General features: G+C 34.1%; 1 protein-coding gene across 1 annotated transcript in view; it reads left to right on the top strand.

The window, feature by feature from the left end:
- Pclo (piccolo presynaptic cytomatrix protein) overlaps nt 1-16,841 on the top strand; it is a 226,323-nt gene that overhangs the window by 137,419 nt on the left and 72,063 nt on the right. The window lies entirely within an intron of this gene.

The following is a 16,841-nucleotide window of genomic DNA, read 5'->3' as shown; positions in this document are numbered from 1 at the left end:
TAACTTTAAGAAAAACTTGTGTTGGTTTCAAATTAAAACAGTTGAAAAAATAACAATAATCACTGAAAATAGATAAGAGATTCTTAGCGAAGCACCAGTGGCTCACACTTGAAATTCCAACTATTCAAGACCCTGAGATCTGGAGGTTTACAGATTGACACCAAGACTGACTGGAAAGTTCTGTAGAATGCCAGCTGAGCAAGCAAGCTAGCCGAGCACAAAGACCCTATTGCCACATAAAGTAAAAAGAAAAGTGAAATTATCCAGAACTGTTATTGTAGTACTCTGGAGGAAAAAATGGATGCTATTTTTAATGACAAAAGACAGCAAAATATAAAGCTTAGCATTGGGAATAATAATGGTAATCTGAGTTCAGTTACATTAGAAGACTGGAGACTGAAGGTGATTACTCCTGTCATTCTTTTTCTCCCTTCTGCCCAATTAAACAACTAATGTCTATAAAAATACAAGATTTGTTCTACCTCTTTGGCAAGCCATTTTAATGACAAGAATAAACCACTCTAAATAGGTTGGACCAACATTTAATTTCGGATCCATTGCTATGACAGGACAAAGCAAGCCCTCATTGGTTTTTTTTTTTTTCCTAACAACAACAACAACAACAAAAAACAATAAAAATAAAAAAAATACTAATCACAGGGTTCAATCTCTAGATAGAGAAATTATTTATATAGTTAGTCATTTACTTTTTCAAACCTTGAGCTCTAGCCATTACTTAAACAACATATTGTGGGCTAAGGATATACCTCCAGTAGCGGAGTAATTTTGCCTTGCATACTCTAGAACCTGGTTCAAATTCCAGTGCTAAGAAAGAATGAAAGAATGTATGCCAGGTGTTTTGATCCAAACCTTTCATACTAGCTATGCAGCAGGATAATGTAGTAGGATCAAGGACCAAACCATGTCTGGACAAATTTGTCAGAATAAACAGTTGTTTTTTTTGTTTTTTTTTTTTTTTTTGCCAGTCCTGGGGCTTGGACTCAGGGCCTGAGCACTGTCCCTGGCTTCTCTTTGCTCGAGGCTAGCACTCTGCCACTTGAGCCACAGTACCACTTCTGGCCATTTTCTATATGTGTGGTGCTGGGGAATCAAACCCGGGGCATTGAACCCGGGGCTTCATGTATATGAGGCAAGCACTCTTGCCACTAGGCCATATTCCCAGCCCCTAAACAGTGTTGTTGTTTTTTTAAGTATTGAGATATGGGTTAAAGTGTCAAAGAAATTGCATGAGGCCCTGCGTTCAAAGCCCAATGCTGCCTTACCACCCACCCACCCCATAAAAAAATGGTAAGAACAAATCTAAAATACTTTTATATTTTATAACTATCTGGACATCAGACCTTTTAACCTGGATATACAATAATTTCTTCAGTGTGACAAATGTATTAAAGTTATAAAAATATTCCACTAACCATTAATAACAATGAGTTCTACTAACAAAAATAAACATGACGGTTGGAGGCCTGGCTCCTGCCAAATAGGCACAATGCCCTGAATTTCAAACCTCAGACCCACCAAAAAAAATTTAAATGATTAAAAATGACAGTGATTTTGAATTTGGAAACACTTCTATGGTATTTCAACTAGTTCTTCCCTTTATAGAAGTAATTGATGGTTATAAATACTGACACAAAAGTACAGTAACAAGTAAGTTCAGACTCCATAGATCATCCATTTATAAAAACTTGGAATCATTCATTTCTACTTCTGTTCTCATGGATCAGATTTGTAGAACTTTGCACTGAAAGAGAATGTTAACCGCTTAAAGTGATAGAAAAATGTCCTCAGGGTTTTGTTGTTGTTGTTGTTGCTGTTCTTGTTGTTGTGGTCGTTATTGTTTTGTTTGTTTGCCAGTCCTGAGGCTTGAGCCACTCTCCTTGAGCCTCTTTGTGCTCAAGCTAGCACTCTATTACTTGAGCCACAGTGCCACTGCTGACTTTGCTCTCTAGTTGGCTTCAAATCACAATAATCAATCTCAGCTTCCGGAATATCTAGGCTTAGAGGATGAGCACCTGGAGCTTGGGTATTCTCAGGTTTTTATAAGCACAGGAGCTCTATCTTCTAAAGAAATATATAAAATATTTCTTGATAAGTTTAATTAAACTTACCATCCCTTAGCCAGTTGTGCACAGTATTGTCTTCTAAATAACCAAATGCTTCAGAAATAGACTGTGGCATTCCAGCACTTTGCAATATTTTTAATTTAATTTAATTTAATTTTGAGGGAGCTATTTCACCTAAATAAGTTATACATGGAAGAAACTTGTTGCAAATGTAGATAGGAATGTCTCTTAACTAATTTTTGAAAATATTTTTATTTTATTTCATTTTAGTGTAAAAGTTATGTATAGAGGGGTTATAGTTACATAAGCAAGGAGTACATTTGTTGAACAGTGTTACCCCTCCCTCATTTTCTCCCATTTTCCCTCCCCCTTGCCTTCCCCCCTCACAATTTGTAAAGTTCATTTCCATTGTAGTGTCTTTTAAGTATTGCTGTTGCATTATATTGGTTTACCAACTCTGTCCTTTGTCACCATTTTGTGATGTCCCTTCCCTTCCCCAAATCAGATAAACATACATACAAGACACAGGGTACCAAAAAAAAAACAAAAAAACAGTGACAACAGGGGATAAACCAAAGGAGAAAAAATGAAAGAAGAAAGATATAACTTCACACATTACAAAAAGAACCAAAACAAACCCAACCTTGTTTCCATATCTTGGAGTTCATTTCAATTAGCATCATTTTATATGGTCATCTGTGTCTAGTTATTGAGCTATTGTGATCCTCTGCTAAGACTATACCAGACATATACTAATTATTACAAATGAGGGAAATCATGGAGCCTATGTTTCTTTGGGTCTGGCTTACTTCACTTAATATAATATTTTCCAAGTCTTCCTATTTCCTTACAAATGGGACAATGCCGTTCTTTCTGATGGAAACATAGAATTTCATTGTGTGTATATATATGACATTTTCTTGATCCATTCATCTGCTGAAAGGCATCTAGTTTGGTTCCATATCTACATAATAGACTAAATAATGCTGCAATGAACATAATTGTGTTGGTAGCTTTAATGTAACATTGTTTGTGATCATTTGGGTAAATTCCCAGGAGTGAGATTACTGGAAAATAGAGGAGCTCTATGTTTAGTCTTTTGAGGAACCTCTATACTGCTTTCCAGAGTAGGTGAACGAGTTTTTATTCCCACCAACAGTGCAGTAGCATTCCCTTTTGGATACATCTCCGCCAGCATCTGCTATGATTATTATTTTTTTTATAATGTCCATTGTAACTGGTGCGAGGTAGAATCTCAATATAGTTGTGATTACATTTATTTTTATTTATTTAATTAATATTATATTGTATAGGTCATGTTCAGTAGGGTTACAGTAGCATGAGTAAGGTAATGAGTATATTTCTTGTCGAACATTGTTATACTCTTGCTTGTTTTTTCTCCCATTTTCCTCCCCCAGCCCCCTACCCTGGTTGTAAAGTTTACTTCCAGCATAATGTCTTATGAGTATCACTGTTGTATTGGTTCACCCTCTGCCCTTTGTTTGACCATTTTGTGATTACCCATCCCTTATGCAAATCAGGTAAACATATATACAAGACTGAGGGTACCGAAATCAAAAACAATGACAAAAGGAATAAAGCAAAGGGGGAAATAATCCAAAAGAAATTACTTCATATAGTACATTAAAAACAACAACAAAAACAAAACATGTCTATTGGCCTTTCTTATTTCCTCTCCAGAAAAGTCTCTCTTTAATTCTTTAGCCCACTTATTAATGGGGTGTTTGTTTCGTAGAGGATTTGTTATTGAGGGTTTAATTTTTTTGAGCTGTAGATACATTTTAGATATGAGGCCCTTGTCTGTTAGTGAAGATCTTCTCCCTATCTGTGGGCTTCCTATTTATCTTACTAGCTATATCCTTTGTCATGCAGAAGCAATGCAGTTTAATGCAATCCCATTTATCCAGGCTTTCTTCCATTTGTTGTGTCTCTGGATCTTTATTTAGGAACTTTCATCCGATGTCAAGGACCCCTAGTGTTTTCCCTATCCTTTCCTGTAATATTTTCAAGGTCTCTGCTCTTACCTTGAGTGAGGTCTTTGATCCTTTTGGAGTTGATTCTGGTACAGGGTGATATATATTAGGATCTACCTTTAATTTTCTACACACATATAGCCAATTCTGCCAGCACTATTTGTTGAAAAGTCTGTCCTTCTTCCATCTGTTTTTTGTTGTTTTTTGGCTCCCTTATGAAAGATAAGGTAACTATATGTCTGTAGTCCATTTCTGGGTCTTATGTTCTATTCCATTGGTCCTCAAGCTTGTTTTTATAACTATGGCTTTATAATAGATTTTAAGGTTGGTATTGCTATTCCTCCAGCATTGTTCTTCCTGTTAAGTCTTGTTTTTGCCATTTGAAGCCTTCTATTATTCCGTATGCATTTTTGAATTGCTTCTTCTATTTCATTAAAGAAAGAATGTTGTTGAGGAAGTGGCTCTGTAGCTCAAGTAGTAGAGGTCTAGCCTTGGGCTGAAGAGCTCAGGAACAGCTGTAAGGCCCAGAGTTCAAGCCCCATGACCAACAATAACAACAACAACGAAAAGAATGTGGTTGGGATATTTGCAGATAGCCTTTGGCAGTATTGCCATTTCACAGTGTTAATCCTCCCAATCCAGGAGCATGGGAATTTTTTCCACTTCCTTAAATCTGCTTTAATTTCCTCTTTCTCAGGAATTCCTAGCCAGAGCAATAAGGCAAGAGACAAACATAAAGGGGTTACAACAAGGAAGTAAAACTCTCCCTCTTTGCAGATGACATGATCCTATATTAAAAGAATCCCATAGATCCTTTTCCCAAGTTACTTGAGTTGATCCAAAATTTGGCAAAGTAGCAGGATATAAAACTAACCCACAAAAATAAGTAGCTTTTTTGTATGCCAACAATAACAAGAGTGAGGCTGAAATCAGAAAAGCTACTCTATTTGTAATAACCTCAAAAACAAACAAACCACAAAACCTTCGGAATTAACATAATGAAAGAGGTGAAGGACTTTAAATATTGAAAACTTCTCTTAACTATTTTGGCATTTTAGGCCTTGGGGCAATCAATTGTTGTGAGAAATAAAAAGCAATGGAGAGTCCTATAATGTCTTGGTTAAGGATTAAAATAATCTGAATGCTGTGTGTGTATGAGTGTGTGAGTGTGTGTGTGTGTGTGTGTGTTAATGAAATTTAGTGATGGATTTGGGATGTTTTTAAAATGATTGTTATATGTGCCTAATCTTTCGATAGGTTCGTATTGCTAATAATCTGATTCTCTGGAAACACATTATGTAGCAATCACAATCTCAATGATTCATGTCTAGAAATGAATTATAATTAGAGACTTACATTTGGTAGCATATAACACAGAGTTAATTTTGTTTCCATAAAAACACTAATAAGTAAATATTTTATAGACACATTGGAATTTTACAATCTCTCGTTATGGACCAATGATTTGTTTAAAAGTGTTGACAGTTGGTAGGTAATGTTTGGCATTCTAGAGTATACAAGAATAATTACTGGGAAAAAAGAATGATGTATTTTATTTTTTTATTTACACTAATATCCAAGGAAAATTGTCATTTTAATTCTTCAAAATTTTTGTCAACTTTGTATTCTGCTTCAGGTTTCTAACATAAACCATTTGACCTATTTTCTGATGAGAGAGTATAGTCATTATCTCATCATGGCACATAAATACTTTTTCCTTGAGGAAGTAAGCCACCTGAGAGAGAGATGTGTATAGCATTTTGCATTCTAGTACAAAATCCCCCAATAAAAGTTAATGGTGCATAAACAAGAAAAAGAAATGCCTATGACTGTTTTCTTTTATCTAAGCCATTATTTCAATGCAGCTTTAGCATGCTTTCAAAGCTTTTAAGCTTTATGAATGTTTATATAGTACTGTAGTGTTTCTCTTTGTGCTTACAAGTCATCAGGCTACTTCAGTCTACCTGAGGACATAGAGAAAAGAGCTGACTCCATTAGTTTCTGAGATTTTGGTATATGTGAAATTTGACCTTTGGTGTTTATACTATTTTCATAGTCATGGTCTTAAAAATTCCATTATTAACATTGCCATCCAACTATACCTTAGATTTATATTTGAGGAGAAAGAGATAAGATGGGGAGGCTATATAACTCAAAAGATCCATTAGCAGTGTTCTCTGAAATTCAGTGCAGGGCTAGCATAAGGAAATTAATAAAGGAAGAACGGCTGTCATTATTCTAGTTTTTATAATCAGAAGAACAAAACACAATTGGATTTTTAATCAGTTTTCTATTTCATGAGATACTCTTCAAGGTCCATATCCTATACTGTGAAACAGAAGATAAAGTTTGGGTGACTATAGTTAATTGTATGCAATGGATGCCATTGAAATCATCTGTTGGTAGCTTTTGGTGGCTGTGTTTTTGAAAACTACGAATGAGAAAAACTCAGTTTTATCATATTTTGTAGTACTGAATAAATAAAATATGCAGCGGGCACTATTTCCAAAATTAGATCACATTTCCAAAAACATATTAGAGCATAATCATGACAGGTGTGTTTTGTTGCTGTGGTTGTTTGTTTGTGGTTGTTTTGGTTTTTTTTACTAGCCTAACCAGGTATAGGTAGCACTAGACATAAGCCTGAGTGGCCTAGGGATGTGCTGCAGCTTTCCAGTCAAATTTTGATGTTATGTGAGAGCAGTAGCACAATGTTTGAAATTATGATCAGCACACTTTATTATTTTACACAAAATAAGACATATAATTTTAAGAAGGGGGGGGGGGACTTTTTTCTTCCTGAGGAATCAAACCTAGGGTTTTTCACATACGAGGCAAGCATTCTACCATTGACCTGTAGCCCTGCCACTCCATCCCAGAAGTTTTTGATAAATGCAAAAAAAAAACAAAGAACAAAAAACAAAAACAAAAAAACCTATGATTCTACCAACCACTACTAAGAAATGAAACATTAAAGTTTAATTTTAACAAAGCATACACAGTTCCTAAGTAAAAGTATTTTAAAGTATTAAATTGCTTTCTTGATATCTTAAAATTTGAAAAGCAATATTATTTCAAGGGTAATTTTTTCATTGAAAAATATCATGGAAAAGTAACCAATTAGAAACGAAGACTTTAGTAGTACTTTCATAATGTTCTGAATTCATTCTATCTACTTTCAAAATAAGTTTATCACTCGAATAAAACCATGTACCTACTGATGCGTTACTTATAATTCTTCCTTTCCACATGGTCTGGACCATTCTGGATATTCATACAAATGGGATCACATAATATTTGTGGTCTATTATCCTCAATGTCTTCTTGGTATTGCTCTTCTCACTGTGTTCTAGGTTCTCTCAGTTTGTAGCATACAATAATACACCTTCTACAGTGGAACTCTACTATATCATACATGCATACTTAGATCTCCATTAAGTTCTGCTATTTACTTGTACTCTTTTTAGAAAAGAACTATTTCAGGCTTTAAGTTATTTTTAATTGAATTAAAAGTAAAATTTGAAAAATTTATATTTTGTTATTGAATGTGCTACCACAACTAAAATAATAGCTAGCATATAAAAATGTCAACTACTTGAGAAATACAATGAACATGTAAAATGATTTTAAAGGTTTACTGGGCCAACCTTCATAAATATTAACCCACCAAATGGTATACTGTTTTTCTTTCTATGGGCAATAAAAACATAAACACACACACACACACACACACACACACACACACACACAGACACGATCTATTAAAGCTTATAGGTTTCTTAGAGTGATCTAATTTTGAAATTTATAAAGACCACTCATTTGACAAGAAGAATCACAGAGTAATCATCAGTCATTTAATCTGTAATTTATTTTGACAACCTCAAACCTAAGACTTACAAAGTTATACTCAAATACAAGTCATTGTATATTTATACAGATTTGGAATATAATGGTGTACTGCCATCATTTAAAATATATTACAGTCTGTGTTTTTATTGTGAGCATTTCTGTATTTCATGTGGAACAGGGCTATAAAATTTATATAGTCTTGGCTTCTCTTTAGGGCCATGGACTTAGCCATGCACTGTGTGTGTGTGTGTGTGTGTGTGTGTGTGTGTGTGTGTGTGTGTGAGAGAGAGAGAGAGAGAGAGAGAGAGAGAGAGAGCACCTACAGGCCACTCAGAGCATGAGAAGATATGAAAATACTTTTTATTCCAATAAGCTATTTTTCAAATGCTTACCATGTTTAAAGTAACCAGGATGAAAAATGGTGGAAATAATTTTCACTGAAAAATATTTAACATTGTAAAAAAATGAAAAATCTCAGCATACCTCTCAAATGACAATGAACTGAGATTTAAACTAAAATCTTATAGTACCATGAAAACAAGGATGTATTTTCCATGGTATTTCATGAACAACCTCATAAATTATCCTCATTCTTTGGATGTAACTCAAAAACTGGCTTCATGTTGCCTGGTAGGCACTGTCAGCAAGAAAAGAGGTTTAAAGCCATGATCGAGAGAGGACCCTGTAGCTCCATAGGTCAGATCTGTGTGTTGAATAGTAGTTGCAGCAGAAAATACTCCAAATACACGAAGTGAAATAAAAGATAAGAGTTCACACCTGTAGCTCACACAGGCTTTCCAAGGAGTAGCTGTTAAAGTGGATGGACTATCAAAAGAAATGTCAGACAAATATTGGCAAGGCAAACCTTTTTTTTTTTTTTCTGTTGATATGGTACTGGGGAATTGAACCCAGGGCTTCATGCATGCCAGGCAAGCACTCTACCACTAAGCCACATTCCCATCCCAAGGCTTGCATTTCATATGGGATATAATATGTGTGTGTAAATATATGTGTGTTTTATGTGTGTGTTCCCATGTATATATATATATATATATAGAGAGAGAGAGAGAGAGACCTATATTTGCATCAGTCTCTGTATATATGAAACACACACACACACACACATATATACACAATAGGACATATTGTTTATTTAGCAAATCACCTCAAAACTTATTTTATAAAGCTATAAAGCCAGAGGCATCAATAACACAATGATGTTAATTTTCCTCTCCCAAGAAACCTCTTTATTAATATGTAATCTAGAATGTTTTATCTGCATGCATAATTGTCAACTGACTCCATCTTTGTGTCATAAACTCACATCTTACCATTCAAAGTTCTGTCATGCCCTATTTCTTCACGTTCATTTCCAGTAATCATTATTTCTCTTCCATATTGTCCTGGAAAATTACTAGCTTAAAAGTCATACAAGCTTACATATAGATTTTGTGTCAAATACTGACTTTTTTTTACATTTACCCTATAATATATTTTAACAAATCTTTTTCTCCCATCTTTAGTTCATTTTTGTTTTAAAATTTTGCCATCCTCTCCTCCTCCTTAATAATCTTGGAGAAAGTCCCTAAGCTTAACTGGAAAAAGTTACATCATACATACTCAGAAAAAGTTACATCAATGACTGATGCTAAGATTGTTATATTGAAGTCCCACAAGGAGAGTTGTAAAGGAATCCAAAAGATTGTAAAATGTCCTTAGATTGAAAGTATCATGAAGTAAAATGCCCTAATTTAATAAGTATAGTTTCAAAATGTGTATTATTATATTTGGGACATAAATGAAGACTGAAAGTCAGAGAAAAACATTTTAATTTTGTAAGCCAGAAATTACTTACCAAAGAAATCAGTTTATGTACTAAGCTTTAACCACTGTAGATAATAGTTTCTCCTTTCTTATAGCAAAGACTTGAGTATGTTATACTAATATTTGCTACCTATGAAGTTTGGTGTCACTAAAAGTTATTGGTAAATTTAAAATTCTGCCCATAAACGCACCTGCTCATTGTTTATTGTATATGCAAATGATAAAATTTGCATTGTAGATTATTTTGATTTTTCAAATTTTAACTTTAAATAAATCATATTATATTTAAACCTGAGCATTAGCATTAGACAGTAATAAAACCCCAAGTTGGCCACTTACTTACATACGAACATGGACAATTTAGGTAAGAACTCCATAGTTATAAACATATATATATACACACACATATATACGTATAAATATATATATAATTATCAATAGTTCTTCTCCAATAAAGTATTGGAGATGTTATTAGACAAAATGAATGTATAAATTCTTAATAATATTCATTTTATAGTGAGTATTGATTCTGCTTTAAAACAAATATTACTCAGGGATAATTATTATGATTTCTTAAATTAGAGAGAGTCTTTGTCAGTTTTCTAGTCTCTTCTGTATATTTTTAGTCACTCCCTTCCTTTGTTCTTTACCCTAGAACTGTTTTCCTCAAGAATACTCATTGTCAACACATTCACTTCAGCCCATAGCACTGCTCTCAGTTACTAAAGCAAAAGACAGCCCAGACTCATTTTCTCTCTACCATTTAAAAAATCTAGTACTACTCTCTATAAATTGACTCTTTTGCTATCACCAAAACTTTAAAATGATAAATTTGAACTATGTCTGAATCTCCTTGATCTTTATATGATATATTATATGAATGAGTGATTGCATCTTTAGTCTACCTTGTATTACCAAATGCCTTCCTATGCTCCCTTTCAGAATTCTCATTCTATTCCTATATTTAAATTTTAAATATCCCTAGTTCATTTTCCAATTAAATTACATTGAACTATTTTCTTTCCTCGTTACAAATATGGTATATCACTCATTTTCACAGGAAACTGCCATACTGTTCATAACGTCCTCTCCAGAGAAGGTACTTATAAAGATAAAAGATTTCTTTAGCTCACAATTTAAATGCATGGCACTGGCATTAGCTGAGTCTGGTGGGGATGTCATGGTGATAGTACCACAGGAAGAAGATCACATGACCAGACAAGAAAATAAAGAGGCTTTAGAATCCCAGAAGCCCTTTAAGGGAACCTTCTCTTTCCAATTGAATTAAGAACTTGCCACTCACACTTAAAAGTTCCACTCTGCTTCTAGAACCAAAAGCTTATTTGAAAACAATGCCTCTAACACTTGAGATACCAAATATATTTAAAACCAAGGCATATGGTATAACTTGTGAACAGATAAAACATGCTTACAACTCAATATGTCAATAAACAGATTTGTGTGATGGGAAGTGTAATTCTTCTCATTGAGTGTGTACACATGCACTACAGTAGAGAACAAAAAGAGACGTAGCAAGCATTGGTATTCAATTAAGGTTTATGAGAATGTGATGAGAAAAAAAAATGAGCTAGTAATAAGCATGTAGTTCATGCAGGCCTGGAAGACAATTTGATTGATATATAATTGGCAGTAGAAACTTTGGGAGAAAAAGTAAAGGTATTAATATGTGGATTAATTGGTCTCTCAAAGATGGTTTAGCTTGAGAGAAAACTGTTTCATTATCCAATTATGAACTTTAGGACAATAGATAAACAAAGTGTGTGTGTGTGTGTGTGTGAGTGAGTGTGTGTGTGTAAATTGAAAAGCATGAACTGATGCAAAGATTAGGAAAGAGAAAGGACTTATAAATATCAAAACAATTTACAAGTGGTAAAGATGTACCCGAAAATTATACTTGTGATAGCAAATTCAGAGCTATCATTATGTTGTGAATACTGGAAATGATATATAAAAACACCAAAAGCATTCTATAGTCAGTTTTTGTCTTATATTCTCTGAGCTGTCATTTTATTACCCATATTAGGAAGCATTCACTTTCCAGTAAAGCACTCTTAAGTAAAATACTACTCTGACGAGATGTATTATGGCATGTGTATGAGATTTGAATAATGTAGTTGGTAGGAAAAAATACTGTTGCTGTTCTATTGAGCCATATGACAATATTATTGAAAAGAAAAAAATATACATTATTTTATTTATGGTGGGAAAGCTATCTGATTTACTAAGTAGAGAGGGAGGGAGTCAAAGAGGGCTAAGGAAATAAAGAGAAAATGTATACACACCTATATAGACATATAAGCATGCATGCATACATACATACATACATACATACATACATACATACATACATACATACATACATAGAACTATGCTCACCTGAACAAAAATTGGATTTCTAAGAGGGCCTGTGAAATTCTTTTAACAGATTCTCAGAAAGAGAAGAAATTAATCTCTTTGGGACTTTCCAAAATAATATAAGGCAATAAATGTCATACAGAATGGCATTTCTAATGTTTTGTCCAGTGAAGTAGAAACTCATTTTCTGCTTGACTGCATAACCCAAGAGCAATGACTTTGAGAAAAAAAAAAAAAGAAAACTGGGACAAGAAGTGCATTAAGAAGTTAAAGATGCCCAATAAACACTTTCCTCAATATTTAGTAGAGAATTGTTTTGTCTCTAACTACTGAACTTTGAAAAATAACTTGTAAGTGTGAGACTTTCAAATGTATTATATTACTTTCTGATCTTTTATAAATGAGCAACTATTACCACATTTTTTTTTTGCCAGTCCTGGGCCTTGAACTCCAGGCCTGAGCACTGTCCCTGGCTTCTTTTTGCTCAAGGCTAGCACTCTACCACTTGAGTCACAGTGCCCCTCTGGCCGTTTTCTATATATGTGGTGCTGGGGAATTGAACCCAGGGCCTCATGTATATGAGGCAAGCACTCTTGCCACTAGGCCATATCCAGAGCCCCTATTACCACATTTTTATAATTACATTTTTAAAGGAATCTTAAAAGTTAGAGAATAATCTACTGTTTGTACAAATTCAATTACACTCAGAGTAACTTATCTATGACTATAGTGTAGATTCAATTGATAAATGAAATAAAATTCATTGATAAATGTCAAATTCTTCCACATTAAATATGTTGTGTGGGGGGATGAGAAGGAAGGATAATTAGATGGTAATAAATCATAGTTTCCTATGAGTACATTATTAATAATACAGTTCAGGGAATAAATTGCTGATGTTTTTATAGTCAGCTGCTATTTTTCTCAGTACTGAAAAGTGCTGCTGTTTGGGAGACATTGGGACACCTGGAAGATGTATTAAGAATTTTCATTCACATTTTAGAGTGAAATGTGTGCCTCTCATCAGTATAAAGGGAGTGAAGTATAAAGGTGGGTCTCCCATTGTGTTGGCACAGTACAATCAAGGCAATATATAATACAGTGTGTACAGTGTTTTATACAATGGAAAGTACAAATGACCTTAAGTGTCTACTGTTATCAGATTATATTTTTTTCAATAAATAAATAGCAGAAGCTGTATTTTACTCATCATTATAATCTCAGTCTGTAATTCACTGAACAACAAGAAAGTGTTTGCTGGGCTGGGGATATAGCCTAGTGGCAAGAGTGCCTGCCTCGGTATACCCGAGGCCCTAGGTTCGATTCCCCAGCACCACATATACAGAAAACGGCCAGCAGCGGCGCTGTGGCTCAAGTGGCAGAGTGCTAGCCTTGAGCGGGAAGAAGCCAGGGACAGTGCTTAGGCCCTGAGTCCAAGGCCCAGGACTGGCAAAAAAAAAAAAAGTGCTATCAATTATAAATATTTCCAACTGTAGAACTACAGTTGGGGCTCAGGTAGTAGACTGTCAGCCTTGAGCAAAAAGTCAAGTGAGATTGCTATGTCCTGAGTTCAAGTCTCAGTACCAGTACAACAAACAAACAACTCCAAACTATGTTTATGTCCCAGGGATTTCCAAGACACACTTTGTCTAATTCTCTTTTTAAAATTATTTTCTTCATTTCTCAAATTAAGTGTAGCTATTCAAGTGACAAACCTTGGTAATTCTAGTTTCTAATTTAATTTCCCAACCTAAAGAACTATCATTTATCTTTTACTATGCTTTCACTTGCATTATTCATCCTTCTTTGAAGGATAATTTCCAACAAAGTGGTCACATCTATAAAATTTTTCAGTCCCATTTTTAGGATAACTAACCAAAATAGATGGGTTTTTTATGATTATGAATGAAATTTATAGAAAGTAAAAACAATCTGATAACCTTATCTTCATTGATTTTATCTGATAATTACTATAACAATATTTTTTTATCCTTTAATCCTCATGAATGTCTTTTCAAAGTATTATTCAAGTCCCAGTTTTTCTGTGAAGCCTATGTTTTATCATTCAGACTAAGACATCTTTATATAAAATGTTAGTATACTCCTCATTCATATATACAGTAATGGTGAACCCATGATCTCTTTCTGAGAACATCATCTTGTATGTCCCCTAAATTGATCCTTGGCCATGGATTACTGTCCAGCCACAGAGACATTCGACAATATATTGCAATATTTTTGACTGACATAATATACTGCTGGTATCTGGAAAATAGAGGTCGTAGTACATCTTAACACTCTACAGGGTGCAGAATACCATCACCACAAAGTTTAGAATAATCTGGCTCAAAATATAATGTTTCAAAGTCCAACACTGCATATTTTGATGCTGGCCATAAATAGATGTGGCTTGTGTGCATACCACTTTCCATTTTCATGACCAGACTTATGGTGACTATCTTGAGAAACAGTGAGTGTTGGACACAGGCAGTGATCAATTATATCTGTTTCTTTGCCACCACATCAGTGAAGGAAATGAAATTAGGCTGTCATGGTTTTCTCTTTGACAAAGCTATATTGATTGCTTCCCACAAGACTGCATTGCAAATCATTGCTGGTGATTACACATTTACAGCTTGATGATTTGACCAGGTATTACACATGTTATCAGAGTTAATTTGACCAGTATGTAATAACCACAATTTCTTTGAAGAAAACAAAGTGATTGGTTAAAGTAGATACAGCTTTCAAGGTTTTATTTTGTATTTTCTTAAATGGTTTTCAAATGTTTTTCCTTTTTCCTCTCTTTGCATGCATTGGGCATAATCACATAAATTAATGCTCACCAGCTTCAGATTACCCTTGGCATTTCTTTGAAAATGTTCATCTTTTACTGTTTGCAACACATAGGAAATGTCTCCTATTTAAATCTCATCGAGGCTAACTTCCTATTATATGTGATATGTCTTTTCTTTTGTACCTTCCTTGCAATGCCCTCTCCTTATCCACTCATCTCACTCATCTTAAATCATTTCTTTCTTGTTACTTACTTCTTTACTAAAAAGTCACTTCTTTTTACATTAAAAATTGGCATACATTATTTCAAACTGTATTATTTTTCTATCAGAAGACCTAAGAGAAACTAATCCCACAACAACATGTACACCCTTCCATACACGCTTAAATTTAAGTCTGTGATTTTTTTAACGGTTCCTCATTTGGGGCTCACTAATATGAATATGCCTGGCAGAGTTCTATGAAACAAGGAGAAGCAGTAATTATCATTCTGAATAAAGTGAACAGCAACATATTTCACAAGAAATAGAAAAGGAAAATGGTATGTTTTACCATCTCTACCACATGCATGTCAAGGAAGAAGGAACACTGTATAATCTTTGTTCTCCTATTGAACAACATTATTCTTAGAGGACAAGAAAGACTATGTAAAAACAACTTCTTACACATATATGTTAATATTTTGGAAAATTGCTAATTAGAAAATAATTATAAGATCTTTATTATTATTTTATTACTATTTAATCACAGTCACTGGTTATTGACGGGCATAGCATGTGCATTTTTAGATTTTTTTAAGATTTGGAATGTGAATTTACCAAAAGCCTATAGCTTACCTTAGAAATAAGATTTTTGAAGGAAGTTATAGTTGGCGCCTATAGCATTACACAGCTGTCCTGATTTAATCACCATCACAGTTCTGATTTAAATGTGTCTAGTATATGAGATAAACATAATGAGAATAAGAGAGAATATAACATGTAAGGCAGCTCCTCTGGAAATATGTTTTCCTCCTCTCTTCAGATTTTTTCATGAAAATGAGCAAACTTCAACTTACAAATCAGGATGACCTACTGAATTGCAGTCAGAGTGTCTGAAATGTCAGAAATCCACATAAACCCCAAGAGGTCTTTAAGATGCTATTTCATATTGTGCTGTCTCATAAGCAACAGGTATCAGAAAAAAAAAGAAGGAAATAAAATTAGAAAGGATTTTTTAAACAAGTAGTAAGATACAATGACTTAGAAAAATATGGTCTAATTAGTAAGGCATTTTTGTCTATACTGGTGTTTGAATTCAGGACTTTGTACTTATAAGGGAGGTATTCTACAGCTTCATACAAACTCCATCCCTTTTGTGCCAGTTGTTTTTGAAATAGGGTCCTTATTTTCCCACTGGCTGGCCATAGCTGGAATGACAAGTGAATTCTTCTACACCCAGCTTTTTCTGTGGAGATGAAATCTTGTGAATATTTTTTGTCCAAGTTGTGTTCAAACTACTATTTTTTTTAATATCCTAGGATTACAGGCATACACCAATGGCTTCCAAGGAATAGGCATTTCTGTTTTAAATACTCTTAGATTTGTTTTGTCACTGTTACTTTTCTGGCATTAGTATACTATGTTTGGAGAATAAGGGAAGAATTAATACCTTAGAACTGGGAGAGAAAAGAAGATTCTTATGAAGAATATACAACAGGAGAGAAGAAGACCTAAAATCTAGTTGTGGATGCATTTTTTTATTACTTGAGCACCATTGAAAACATGAGTTTAGGGGCTGGAAATAGGGCCTAGTGGTAAAGTGCTCGTCTCGTATACATGAAGCCCTGGGTTTGATTCCTCAGCACCACATATATATAGAAAAAGCCGGACGTGGCGCTGTGGCTCAAGTGGCAGAGAGCTAGCCTTAAGCAAAAAGA

The sequence above is a fragment of the Perognathus longimembris genome, chromosome 2 (assembly GCF_023159225.1).
Source record: "Perognathus longimembris pacificus isolate PPM17 chromosome 2, ASM2315922v1, whole genome shotgun sequence".
Lineage (NCBI taxonomy): Eukaryota > Metazoa > Chordata > Mammalia > Rodentia > Heteromyidae > Perognathus > Perognathus longimembris.
The sequence above is the reverse complement of the archived record's forward strand: the minus strand, read 5'-3'. Positions and strand labels throughout refer to the sequence as shown.